At 39.8% G+C, this 14,102-nt stretch overlaps 1 long non-coding RNA gene across 1 annotated transcript; it reads right to left on the reverse strand.

Moving 5' to 3' along the window:
* Positions 1-1,211: 1,211 nt before the first annotated feature.
* On the reverse strand, positions 1,212-9,122 carry LOC119147304. Its single transcript, XR_005103989.1, has 3 exons — positions 8,818-9,122; positions 7,202-7,361; positions 1,212-1,297 (listed from the first exon to the last, which is right to left on the reverse strand). It is a non-coding gene; the product is annotated as an uncharacterized LOC119147304 (long non-coding RNA).
* Between the last annotated feature and the right edge of the window lie 4,980 nt (positions 9,123-14,102).

The following is a 14,102-nucleotide window of genomic DNA, read 5'->3' on the forward strand; positions in this document are numbered from 1 at the left end:
TGATGACTTTAGGTCAGCCATGAAAAGTTTCTGGAAGCTTAGTCTTAGCTAGTAAAGAGGCTACAAGTCTATAAATTATTTCTGTTCATTGTCCAGAGATTTAAGCTATGGCAATCCCTGGGGATGAACACTATTCATCCAGTAATAAAGTCAGATTTCTAAAGAAGTGTGTATACTTGAGCCTTACTCTGCCTAACCAAGGTTTATTCTTTCTTTGCTTTCACGTAGAAGTATTTGATGCTTTCTATCAAGTTGGAGACACTACTCTGTTTTACACATTGAGCAGGAAATTTTTTGAGGAGCAGTGTTTTAAGAAGGGAAAAAATACATTTATTTGCCTGAAGAAGGACCCTTTTGTTCATGAACTTTTGATGCAGTATGCAGCATAAAGCTAACACCAGTCATCTCCAAGTGTTCACAAACAGTCCGGCAAAAGCTTTCAACATTTCCCTTTCAAATTTAGTGCAGCTATTCCTCAGGCTGAGAGGCCAACCAAAAATAAGGCAGGATTTGTTCTGGAGAGTAGGAAAGAAGAATAGGGAGGGGGAGTTGGATCAGCAGAGGGTCAAGGTTTTGAGCTTGGCAGAAAAGGAATGGCCAAGAGATAGAAGGAGACACAGAGAAGATTGAAAGATATTGAGGCTGATTATTAGATAGTCAGAGTGGGGATAGTCTTTGCTTTTATTTATTTTTGGTGAACTTTTTAAATAGAAGTAATTTTCATTCTGACACAGAGCATAAAGAGATTTTAAAATCTCTGTGTTTGCCATGAAGGAGAATTTGTTTTTTTCAGGCAACCATACTGCCAACCAGCATTGCACAGGCGTTATCTTCATATTACTCCCTCTGCTACATCCCTCCTGGTAGTTCTTTCCCTTCCCCATTCCTACTTTGTGTATATATATTTACACACACACACACACACACAGAGGATTCAAAATGCTGTTAACTTTCCTGGCGTCAAAAAGCAGTAGAAATAAGCATAAGTCACTAATAAATGTTACATCCCAAAGCTACAGCATGAAGAAAGATGGCCTCTTTCCCAGAAGCTGTGCACTGAATATTTAAATTTGTTTGAAAACCAGCACTGGATGTGGTGTTGATAGCCAGTGCACGTAGCTAAGTGCAAGTGGTGCAGACTGCAGTTAATTAGAAAGTTTGCTTTGCTAGGCTGTGACTACAGCAACTTCTTCTCATAAAATACCTTTCATGTACATAGCTGGAGAAAAAATGTTCCTCAAAGAAGTTCTGTCCACACGTTTAACAGTCCTCTAGAGTGTCACCAATTCACGATCTCCTAGATAAAAACAAATCAGCGTTAGTGTGAACATGCAAGGGGTTTTGAATGCCTTTATTGCATCTCGCTATTATCTAAAAATTTTCTCTTGAGTATACATTTTCTCTGGTATGCTTAGTGCTTTCTTCTTGTAAAATTCTTTTTCACATGCACTTATACGTACACTAAAAGTTTCGTGTGGTTGATATAATGTGTAAATTATTTGTCAATTGTGCGTTACACAGACAACTTGAGGATTTAAAAAATAATTTCATAGAGTCAAAATAATAGGAAAATGCTAATTTTTCATAGATACAGTTTGGCAACCAAGTCTAGTCCTTGAATATAAATAGCTAAATGTATTTGTGTTATTTGAAATAGTAAATCATTTTTTGATTATTTTTTTTTTATGTGAGGCAATGGGACAAGAGTGGAAGGACCAGAAAACAGGGACAATGCTTAATATATTACCTTTTCCCCCCATTCATGGGGATTTATTTTGAAACCCAACCTGCTCAGGATTTTGGAATGGTTTTTTTGCCTGCATTTTAAATCCCTTGGTCCTAATTTGCTTTTCTCACGTATACCAGAATGTATTCAGCTTCCTTGAAGTCAGTGGACCTGCAAAGAAGTAAAACCTACAGAAGAAAATTAAACCTTTTAAAGCAAACTTACCCCATTACCTTCATAAAGGTGAAATTAGTTAGTTTCGTCTGTTAATCGCATGTCAAAGTCTGACATTATATAAAGCATTGGAAACTGGAGTCTCTTGCCTTGGAGGCAAGGATAAGCAGCAAATCCAAGTTTATAAATTGTTGACTGGAAACAATGGTCTAGAGATAACCTTGGAGAGGTTGTGAAAGACTTCACTGAAGTTTATTTGCATTGCAATTCTGCTGGAAGTCACAGAGACTTGGCTTCATACCTACTTACTGCCATTTATTTTTGATATGCCCCAAAGCATCCATGACACTTATTAAAATAGAACGGTGTCTAGGCAGCCAGCAACGCTACTGTATCTTGTTTCAGCAGTTACTCTATTTTAAGGAGTTCCAAAGAGGTTCAGTGTACATCTTCAGTGTACATCTACTATGTCTGTTGATTCATGTAGCTTGTGAAACCTTTGACCTAGATCAAAAATTCCAATATATAAGAGGGGAATCTGCGTGGCTTCCAGTGTGCACTTAGTGTTGTGTGTTAGCAAGATGTTCTTCTCATTTATACCATTTTCTTTATACTTTTTTGTACAAGCTACAGGTCATATTTGCTTGTAATCTAAAAAAAATCCACTTTGCTAATCTGTATTATGCACCTTTATATATCTGTGTGGTGTGTTTAGAAACCTTTGCTCGAAACATGCCTTTTTTGTTGCATAGTGTCATTAACACTTGTATCTGTAAGAATTTCCCTTTTATCTTGCTTTTGTGGCAAATTCTTTCTGCAGATTCTGGATGTGAGCCAGTCATGTTAGAGTGAAAATCAGAGCTAGTCTCTCCTCAAGCCTGCCAATGTTCTCACAACAGGGAATATTAGTTTATAAATTACCCCAGGGACAAATGCCAGTCACACAAATCTCAGGACATCCACAGGAGCCAAATCACACCTTTCTGATATTTCACTTCTGTGAGCATCCATATTCAAATGTAAACAATGTTTACATTTAGAGCTGCATTCAGCATTATAAAAGTCCTCTTTGCCTCATGCATCTTGGTGAAATAGTTCTGTCTGAAATGTCTGTTTCTTACGGGTTGCCTTCTAATGTATTTTATTGGGGGAAAAAATCTGATGGGAAATAAACCAAACTGTCTAATTATTTGTGACATATTACCTATCAGAATATAACTGTCAGTAGAGGAACAAAAGGCCAGCTTCTCTTACAAAGTTTGTTCTCCTTGCTGGTAATTTGGTTTGCTTCTCCCAAAGAAGCAGTTTTGAACTGATGAGCATTTTGAGATAACGCCGTGACGTGGAGGGATTATGTCAGATAACATAGGCTGTAATGAGGTACATAAAAGGACAGTAAAACATCCCCTCAAAAGTAAAGGGTGTCAGGCTGGAAGGGTACATTCCAAATTGTTTCATTCAGCATATCACTGCATGAACCATTGCAGCTACACCGGCTGTGGATCCTCCTTACAAGAGCTAATTGTTGACAATTGTGTTGCCTGTTTCTGAGTCTTATTTAATACTTGATATTTCCTATCTGCAGTGCTGCTGTTGGATGTTGCATGATTAGGTTGTTTACAGCCCTGTCCTCCTCTTGGTGAATATGCTGGAAAAGCAGTTTCTCGCTTCAAAGGTCCAGGTCCACTATGTATCGCAAATGTCCTGAACGCTTCGCAGGGAAAAGAAATGACACAAACTATGACCCAATGGCCTGGAGGTGTAATTGGATTTCTAATTAGAGCGTAAGATATAAACTCATACATTTGCATTAAATTCATTTGTCTGAGGTCTCCTAAGTGTTTAGTACTTTCTGGCCTAGTCTACCTCAGAGTGAGTGTAAAATTTAATTCAGCTAAACTTTGCTTATTTATGCTTACGTAGTTTAATGTCCTGAATTTCCTTATACACAGAATGCAACTGAAATGTAATTGTGACTGGAGAGGAATCACACCAGCAAAACCAACAGCATGTGCACCTTCTTGTGTCTCATGGGCCACACAGCAGGGAGTAGATTCATTTAAACCTTCGTGGAGAAAAGGCGTAGAAACAATTATCCTGTGAGGAGCAGGGAGTGCGACTCAAGGATCTTTATGGGTCCCTTCCACCTTGACATAGTCTATGAATTCTGAGGACAATGGACTAAGGCAGGTTTGTGACTGTCTTTGTGGAACAAAAGTGCTGACAGGAGGGAAAAGACACCATGAGAAACAACATTTGTCAAGTAGAAAGGCAGAGAATTAGGTTGTGAGTTTAAGATCATGACAGGCAGAGTTAAGGTTGGCTGGAGGAAGGGATTAAGGGTGGGAGGGAGTATTATTGGACAAGTGTGTGGGAGTGATGTTAGACTGGACTTCAAAAATACTTCGCCATTTATCTTTTTGAAGATGATCAGTTAACCCCTATCAATTTGCACACCTCTCCCTCTGCTCACAGATACTGTCTACCAGCTCCAGACCTGCGTGTGCCCTCCCCTCCAGCTGACCTCGGTTCCCCTTACACCCTGCTCTTTTGGGGCAGTCTGAGGAGGACGGGCAACCACCTGGGACCCCCCCTGCTCAGGGGGCTAGCTCTTCCTCCTCTCTCCTCATTAACTGGCCCAGCCCCGGGCACCTCCTAGCAGGGACAGAGAGAGGGTGCCCCAGGAGGAGCAGTAGCCCTCCCTGCCGTGCACTCCCTCCCTCCAGCCCTAAGATGTTCTTTCCCACCATCTAAAATTGGCTCCAGGGTGGACCGCTGCAGAAGCCGCAGCAGGGCCCTAGGGACTTGGGGGCATGTGCGGGAACTGCTGCTCTAGAGAAAAACATTTTCCATGTTCTCTGTGGACAGCTTTTGTTTGTTTATGTTCAGATACAAATCTCCTCAATTGTTTGGGAATGATAGGTTTCTCCCCTTGGAACTGAAAAACACAACCTTAGCGAGATAGAGAAAAGTGGCTGGCATTCATAAGCTGCTGCTTGGCGCGAACAAAGGATATTGAGATAAGACAGTGTAAAAGAAAGGTTTCTGTTCTTCCCATTAAGGGCCTGATTATGCACAGATGCAGTACAGGCACGGGGGAGGCTGGGGAGAGAGAAGGGGCTGTGAAGTGGCAGGATCACAGATACATCACACACTGTGGGAATTTATCCATCAGCCTTCTCAACACCTCAGCAAACCAGGCTGGAGTAGTATTTCCTCTTTTTGTTTTTCTGGCTAACTGCGTAGTCAGAAATATCTAATATTAAAGCACATCAAAGACAAAGAGAGAGAGAGGAATGGAAAAGTATACAAATATTGGCCACTGTTTTTATGACTTTTTCAGCTCTGCAGAATTCTGGAAAACAAGATTTTATCAAAATCTTTAAGGTCCTGATTGTTTGGTCAGCTCCTTAGGCAGATTAGAAAATGAAAGCAAAGAAGTTTGTAGACTACAGTTTTCCTGCTTTTGTTTTTAATTTTTATATTGGATTTATGTGACATTGCAGTGAGATTGGGTCTGTTTACATTTCTTTCTATATTGTAATAACTTTTTTTGGGAAAAAAAGGCTTAAAATAGTTATTAGAAGTAGAAACCTTGGCTGGGCCCCTGAACTGGGTTCATTTGTTTTTTGATAGAAGTCAATGGAAAACTCGTATCAATGTCAATGCTTCTGAGTTTTTTTTCCTGCATTTGTCATGCCCAGATAGACAGGCAATAGATAGAGCACCACGCATGCCTAGATTATTTTTGCAATGAAAAAACTGACAGATATTAACAGACACTATTACAGTAACAAAATACTTCAGCACTGATTTCCAAAAAATGCACAACCTATAATTTTAATTTATAGAATAAACATTATTAGAATAATGCTTAGAGATTTTGTTTAGATTTCTTTCAGAATTGAAACAATTAGCATGGGTTGATGTAATCTAAAAACCATTTGTGCAGTGAAGAAAAGGATCAGTCCCACATTCTGTGTTAAACTAACACAGGTAAGCTTACTTTAGGACAACCCATTTGAAACTATTTATTTAGTAAAAAAAACCCCTCCCTAAGTGTATTAATTATCTTTTTTGCTCAAATAGGAGTTTTTATATTTCTGTTTTTATATATATATATACAGATCTGTGGATCTGTATAGGATCCACACCTGAACCTATTTTCTAAAGGTTGCTTTATCCCCTAGATGGAAATACCCTTCATATCTTACGAACCACGTCAATCACAACAGCAGCAGAATCTCTTCACAGCTGAATACAGACATTCAAAATCTTCAGCTAGTTCATCATATGGTAATTCACCCTGAAGACAGCACATCCCATCTGAGCTGCTGGCTCATTGCTGCCTCCCATCCAGCCCCTGGGTGCTGGTGTCCCCCTTCACGGACAGTGCACTGGCCGGTGTAGGACCTGGTCGAGCCTTTCCATGCACCCACAGTAAATGTTGACCCCAGTAGCCATCAGAGTTAAGTGAAACAATCCAAGGGAATCTCAGGTAGCAGGAGGTCATGTGGGTTTCCTGGAAACTTTGGAAACTTGCCCGAGTGTGGAGGCTTTGCAGTGTCACCCGGCTTGACCCTGAATGCCAAGTTCAAATCCCAACGGCCGTCTTCACAGCCAGCCTGCTGAGCAGAAGGCAGAGCTGTACTCCATGGCCAAAATACATAATGGACCAGATCCTCATCCTATGTAAATACAGAAATGATTGTAGCACGGCTACACCAATTGACTTTAATCAAGGCTTTGGGCCAAGAACTCAAAGGGCATGTCTACATGGCTCAAACCAGTGCCATATTACAGATCTCTGAGCTAGTTTCAAATATTTTCTTATATAATGCAGTGCAGTTCCATATTGTGATATTAACTTGGATCCTAGAAATGCCTCAGATTGCCAGTTAACTTGGCTACAACACATGGTTACAGCTATATACATACTGGTACATACGTATGGTGTCAAAGAGATCTTTGCATCCTGACATGTTGCATGCAATTGTGCCCAAAGTCACACAGATTCATCTGGTGACAGCAATACTTAGGGCTTGCATACCATCAGAACAACCTGATTTTTTTCTTTTTTAATCTTTTTAGTTATGCTTGAATAAACAAAACTGAACCCTGCTTTTGAAAGGAAAATAGATTTACTGTGTTACTGTGGTTATGCTCCTGGTGGGACATGCATTCACTGCTTTTCATTACACTGCATCTATCTAGCCCTTCAGCCCTTGAGTGCTGGAGATGCTGGAAAGTCTGGAAACCTTTCTCAGTGAGCCCAGTGACTAAAAATTACCATCTACCTACCTGAAATTATTCAGGTCCTTTCCTCGTGGACTGTTGGATGAGATGGATGTGCACAGTCCTGCTGCCGATGGCAGCAGAAAGGGCACAGATGGAATCAGCTGGTCGGTGACATCCCACTCCATCTTCTTGCACAACAAAACCAGCTGCGTCAAATGCCAGACTATTGTGGGAGAAAATAACGTTACCAAGCAGTCACTGCATATTTCTGTGATTTTCAGAATGGCTCCTTTCCCAGGTAACTTGAGATACAGCGTGACTGTCCCCGTGTACCTACTACACTGATGTGCAGAGGGTTTATATAAATCAGTGCTGGAAAAAGGCCGTTTTTAAGTTTGTTTTTTGATCTCTTGAGGGAGCAATCCAGTGGGTTTATTTGTTTTATCATGCTCACTGCTGCTTAAAAGAAGACAAAATGTGGCAAGCAGCTCATTAAGAGAGAGAGATTGGATCTGTGTTAATATGCAAATGCTAACCCATTAGGACCCTGCTCATACACCAATCAATCAATTAACTCATCTGTCTCTGTATTGTTCATTATTTGAAAAATGCTTTTAATCATTTTGCTATGCATTAATTAATAGCATGCCTAGTTGAAAAGAAAAAAAGAAATTTAGCATTCCTTGGGGCTTACATGTACAAATATTTAGTATTCAGCTGTGATTCCATGATTAAGATGTATCATGTAGCGAAAGATAACACAGGGATTTACAGGAGCACAGATGCAGGGCAATTTGATTTTTTATCAACTATTTCATATATATCTTTTATAAAGCACTTGATAGAGCAAGCTATTATATGTAATAGATTTATAAAAAATAAATGCAGAATTGCAGAAAGAGAAACCAAGAGGATAAAATATGTTTTACCTTTTGCTATTTAAGAGGTATCTGTGGGCCAAATTAATAGCAAATGGACACAACCCTACTGACTTCAAAAGAAATACTATAGGACATGCAAATTTATCTCAAAAATTCAGTAAGATAGCAATAGACAGAAAAGCTATTCCAGATGGAGCTGAATTTTCTAAACAATAGTGACTTTCTATTAAAAGAATATATATATCAGCTGAGGAAGGAAATGGGTCACACAATAAGGCGATGAAAATTCTAAACTGAGCAATAGCTTTGCAGTGGGACAGGCAATTTGAAACTGGTACAGAGCTATGTGGAATTATTTGAGACTAGGATGAGCTGAGCTTCCTGAATATCCTAGAAGTCGGGCAGCATTATTTTAGAAATACTGTATGCTGGAGTTTGGGGATGTTGTAGAAAAAGGAAGAACAGCAGTCAAGGTGAGAGGAGACTGATATACATGAGAATTTAAACAAAGGTGACAGTCACAGATTGTCTGAAGCAGATTTATAGATGCAGGAAAAATAGGAACTGAGAAAAGTTCAGGAACAAGGATGAAATGAAGGTGACAAAGAGGTAAAGCAAAATGTGAAGCCTGGTTTTGAAAGAGTCAGGAGTGATTGTACGGGGCAAAAGGATGTTTCTCTGCTGTGTGCAGAGCACTATTTCTCTCCTCCAGATGAATATGGCTTTTTACGCAGGTAAGTAATCCCATTAATTTAATTTTCTTTCATATCAGCTGTTGACTTCAAAGAAACTCTGTACCTGAATATAGGCTCACAGATGCAGTGATGTGCAGGCTCAGTTTTCAGTCTGACCTAACAGCCAGTTTCTGTGTTGCCCCAGGGTCTCATCCTTGTCCCTGTGTCAGAGAGCCTTTGGTGCCCTGTTTGCATCATCAGGAATGAATGGCTCCTCTCTTTCACTGTGTCCTTCTTCATGTGGCCATTGCCAGAGCGATCCCTGTGTCCTGGGACAAAGAGAAATACATTGCTGCTCGAGGGTTTGCATTTTCCGCCTGCTCTGTTGTTAGTCATTTAGTCGAAGGAGACTAGGAAAACCCATGCATTATGGACTGCTAATTCTCGGCACACATCTGCCTTGTTAAGTATGACTCACCAAGCTCAAATGCAGAGTGTTTATCCATTTGAAATCCTAAAGCTTTTACTGTAACAGAAGGAAAATGACTGATCCCCTCACTTAAAGGGTTGTTTTCCAAAATGTTACTATACTAAGGATTTCTAGGAACATCATTGCTTCCATAGATAAAGCATGGAGTTAGATTTTATTAGTCAATGTGTGTTAAGCAATGTGCATACAGAGTTGAAATGCTAGCTACAGTTGTGAATTAACCCTTATTTTTATATGGCACTAGCTTATGCCCTTTTTTTATTTTTTTCTGTCTGAGTTTTGTGAGTTGTGTTTATACATTCTATTTTGGGAGGATATTTGAGAATCTGTTCAAAAGCAGCATGGAATAGTAAAATAAGGAGAGGACAGGACCTCACCATTTATAACTCAGGTCATGCCACTTATTTACCATTTATTACTAATGTTATTTTTCCCTAAAAATATTAATATACATTTTTGTTTAACCATAATATTTTTTTTAGACACAAATAGCAGATTGTCCCTTTCTTCGATATTTTTTTTTTGAAGCTCCTGAAAACGGAAGCAGAAAAAATGGTTCAAAAAAACAAATGAAGGTGCTTGTTCAAGGTCATCCTCCAGGCGGGTAGCAGATCTGGAAGCAGATAAACACCGAATTGGTGAGTGAGCACTGTGGAAATGCCAAGGACTAAAGCATATGGTTTATTCTGAGGTGTGTAAAATAGAACTACTTGTATAATTCAACCTATACTTTAACCGACTATATGCCCTATAACACTCACAATATACCAGGCTTCGGGGGGAAAATGGCGTTATGGAAGAGACGGCAGCTTCTGAGCTGGAGCTGACTGTGGGGTGGTACCTCGGCAGATGTGCTGACTGCAGGCGTTGCTTCTGGAGAAGAGACAGTTCCCTGCACTACGCTTTGGGTGTTTCATAACTGCTCTCAAAAGAGACAAAAGGGCTTGCTAGAAAGAACTGGTTAGAATGTCTGTAAGTGTGTAAGATTTGGATGTAAATTTTTTAACTGATGTGGCTTTGAAAAGTTTTCTAGGCTTTCAGATGGTAAAAGAAGAAAAAATGGGTTTTCTTCACCGCTTTCATTAGAAGAACTGGAATTGAATTTCTGCAAGAAATAGCACCTGTAAGAACATAGAGCATCTTTATTTTAAAAAAAAATAGTTCAACTGAAAATTTTTGACCAGCTCTAATTTTGAACATTACACAAACACCATGCCTTTCCTTGTTGTAGGAAGTGGAGTTTGCTAGCAGCAGCAGTGGGGATGGTGCCTAACTCCTCTGGAAAACCACTGTGTTAATGTGACGGGAAGCGGCTACAAGATTTGGGAATCTTTTCTTTATTAAAAGCCATCATTCACTCACTGACAGGAAGGACAAATAAATTATTGTGGCAATGGCCCAAGATGTGAAAGCTTTGGCATTCATTCCTTACTCTACTTCTGTGCTCTGAGCCTTGAACTAAAACATTCTCAGAAGTATTAAATGCTGAGCTGGTTTTATTTTAATTTGTCATCCATACACCAGGAGTTTCGACACTTCCCTGCTTCAGATAGAGTATTGGGTGGAAAAAGAGCATGTGATGTCTGTGAAGTTGTATGGCCCCAAAAGCCAGCAAAACATCCAAGGTCCTGTTGCTAAGGAATATTAAACAGGAATTCTGGGGACAGAGGAGATATTGTATCTGACAGTATCCCAAATTCTGGTGGACACAAAGGAAATTAATAAACTGGGACTTATTAATCTCAGTACCATTTAAAAGGTTTGGACAATGCGTTCTTACTGGGAAAGGGCAAAAATCAGTAATGGAAGTCTTATTTTCAAGACATTAAACAGGAAATTCCAAACAATGAAAAGTTTAAAACATTAAATCTAGCACTAAGACGATGAGTGTATTTCCTTTCATATGTATTCGTTTAGATATGAAAAGAGTGAATAACATTTATTGCCTTTTTTTCAGTGGTAAAGGCAACATTTTTTAAAAAGTCCTAGGCATCTGGTCATGGGATATGTTTATACATAGCTAGGCCAGATAGGCTGCAGATTTTATGGGTTTGTGTATGGAGATGCAGAAATCGCATAACTCAGTGCCGATCTCCCCTACATTCTTGGGAAGAGAGAACTGCGCAACTAAGCACTTCTGATGCTTGAAGAATTCACCAAGAGACATTCGCCTAACCCTGTGATTACTTCTATCTGTGCCTATAAACATACTGTAAATCATTATGGTATGGGAAATTGTCTCCTTGCATTGATTGCAGATAACAGATGACATTTTAAACAAGAAAAAAATGAAGTCCTCCTGCTCCTGACATTTTCACCACTTCTTTTCTTTACTAATTTTCAGTGTCAGAGACAGTTTGTGCCAAAGTGCTAAAGTGTTGCTTCCATAGATTTGCAAAGTGAATTAAGCTATCCATCCATCTCCTCTGAAGAGCGTATCGATATGCTCCTTGCTGTGTGTGAAGAACAAGAGAAACAGCTTTTCAGAGGCATGGTACTGGTGATTATATTTAAGAATTAACAGTTAAGCTACTGCTTTTCAAAAGAGATGTACACTTGCTTAGATTTTGGCCCTCTGTCTCTGAGAAATCTGTGACTAACTGTTCAAAATGGAGGCACGCACCCGTTAGTGCATTGCCTTGTACCCCAGCTCCCCCCCTGCCCCCTTGCTTTATCTCTCAGAGCTGTTTGGTAGGTTTGTTGCCAGAGTTAGTCACAGAAATCTGGATATATGCCAATGAAAGGCCTGCACCTTTCAAACCCAACCCCCTTTCAGTCACCATAAATGTGTTATCCCCAGGAAATCTGCTCCCAGCATGTTATCTGCCAGATCCATGAGTCTCCCGTAAGAAATATGAAAGCCAGGGAAAAAAAATTCCTCTCTGGATCGATACAGTCACTAGTCCTGAGTCATTAAAATTGATGAGCAAGGTTTCCTGAAACAGAAGGTCTTATACAATAGTAAGTAAATAAGCAAAAGTGTGCACGTATTGGAGTCTTTTATTTCAGTCATATTTTCAGAGCTCTCAAGTTCACATTTTCCCATTTTATTTCATAAACTAGGGCTAGAATTTTCATATAAAAAAATGAAATGGAGATCCCATTTTTTTTTCCCATGGCTCCAGGAACTGCGACTTTAAAAAGTCTTTCCCCAGCACCTCCAAGTATTCCAATATCTTTACAGTTAAATTCCAGTAATGACTGCTGACTTCAATGCTTTTTTAAAAATGTAATATATGCCACTATGCTCGGGAGTGCTTTGCAGAAAGAAATGCATTTAAATAGATACAAGTGCTTCTAGCATGATTAAAAATTGTTTGTCTCTTAAGTAATTTTGGTGGGGAACAAAAAATAGTGACATGACAATCGTGAAACAATGTAGATGATCCATCCTGGACTCCACCAGCTAGTGACCAGTTCTCTGTCAGTCCACATTTGTGTGTATAGACCTTTAAAAAAAAAAAACACCAGATGCCCAAAGCAGAAGAGCAGAGGGACCAGCTTAGGAACCTATGCAGCTGATCGCTGGCCTGGGGTTGTGCATGCTTCTGTCTGAGTCCTTGTTTGACCTCAGGAGAGATCTTGCCCTCTCCCTCCACCTTGTGCCTTATTTATCCTGTTTGTAAGATGGGGTTAATGGTTTTGACTTCTTTAGTAAAGCATGTGGAGATATGCCAGTGAAAACTGGCAAGGACTGTTACAATGGCTGTAATGGCCATTCTCAGGGCTTTGGCGATAATGAAGATAGTACAAACCCAGAAATAGTTTCACTACACAGGCACTCATCAGGTGCAAAAATATGAATTGCATCAAATACCAATTGCATCTTTTGGGGAGCAAATCTATTTCTCCGTTTATTTGAAGGTTAACATCTTTTTGTATGGTTTCTAGAGGATCCCTCTTAGCAGGCTATGCCTGTCTGAGCAAAATATCAAACCAGCAGTGACATGCTTTGCTGAAACACACCTTTCAAGGTTATTTGCTGGGAACTAACATTTTGTCTAATTCCTTCGTGGAGCTACAGTATCCCACTGTTGCATTTGCACTTCTCTGCTAAGCCTGGTCTCTAGAGCCAGCTAAATCATATCCCTAATGCTTCTGGTGTGGTCTAGGCCTTCAGGTCTGAATCTTATCCCTTTCCCTTACATCTAATAACCACAGCAATACCATTTTGGTTAAGCACTTAACTTGATTTCCTCTTTCTGAGTGACATTCTCCCTGGGAGCTTTGTGTGGCAGGGCCATACCACAAGAGTGATGAAGTCCATGTGGCTGCATTGCTTCTAGACAATGTCTTGAACAAACGTGGTCCTGAACCCAACTCCCATTTACTTTGCCTGTGGGTCTGGTTGCTGTCTGCAGCACAGATATTAATGTGTCTTCCTTGACAATTCCTCAGGATTTGTCCCCACTGGGAAATCGGTAGTGTTTTGCCAGGGATTTTAAAAGAAAGCCCAGCCAAAATTTTGGCACAGCATGAATATGAAACAAATAGTAGGAAGAGACCATGGGATCAATAAATATCTTTGGCCAAAAAACTTTTGCTTCAAAAAAAAAATAATCTGGGAGGCAATTACATTGCTTGAATTAAAACCCTGTTAAATAAGGGCACCGACTACAATGAATCAGTCAGAAGTCCAAGTTTTTTTCTAGCAGGTTGTAGCCCATAGTGACAACAGACTGATTAACACTGAAACTGCCTCCAGCAAGAGGATCCTGTGTCAGGAGATGAGACCTGTGCATTACTCACAGAGGTCTCCTGGAGAGGCCAAGGCACTTTCAGCTGTGCTGTTTCAGTCTTACAGTGGATCAAAATGTACAAGCTTGGAAATGAACAGGAGAACATTTCACCTGTCTTAGAAGTTTAAGATATTAATATGCATAATATAATTTGAGTCATTTCTATAGTTCCCATCCTGT

The sequence above is a fragment of the Falco rusticolus genome, chromosome 4, assembly GCF_015220075.1.
Source record: "Falco rusticolus isolate bFalRus1 chromosome 4, bFalRus1.pri, whole genome shotgun sequence".
Taxonomy (NCBI): domain Eukaryota; kingdom Metazoa; phylum Chordata; class Aves; order Falconiformes; family Falconidae; genus Falco; species Falco rusticolus.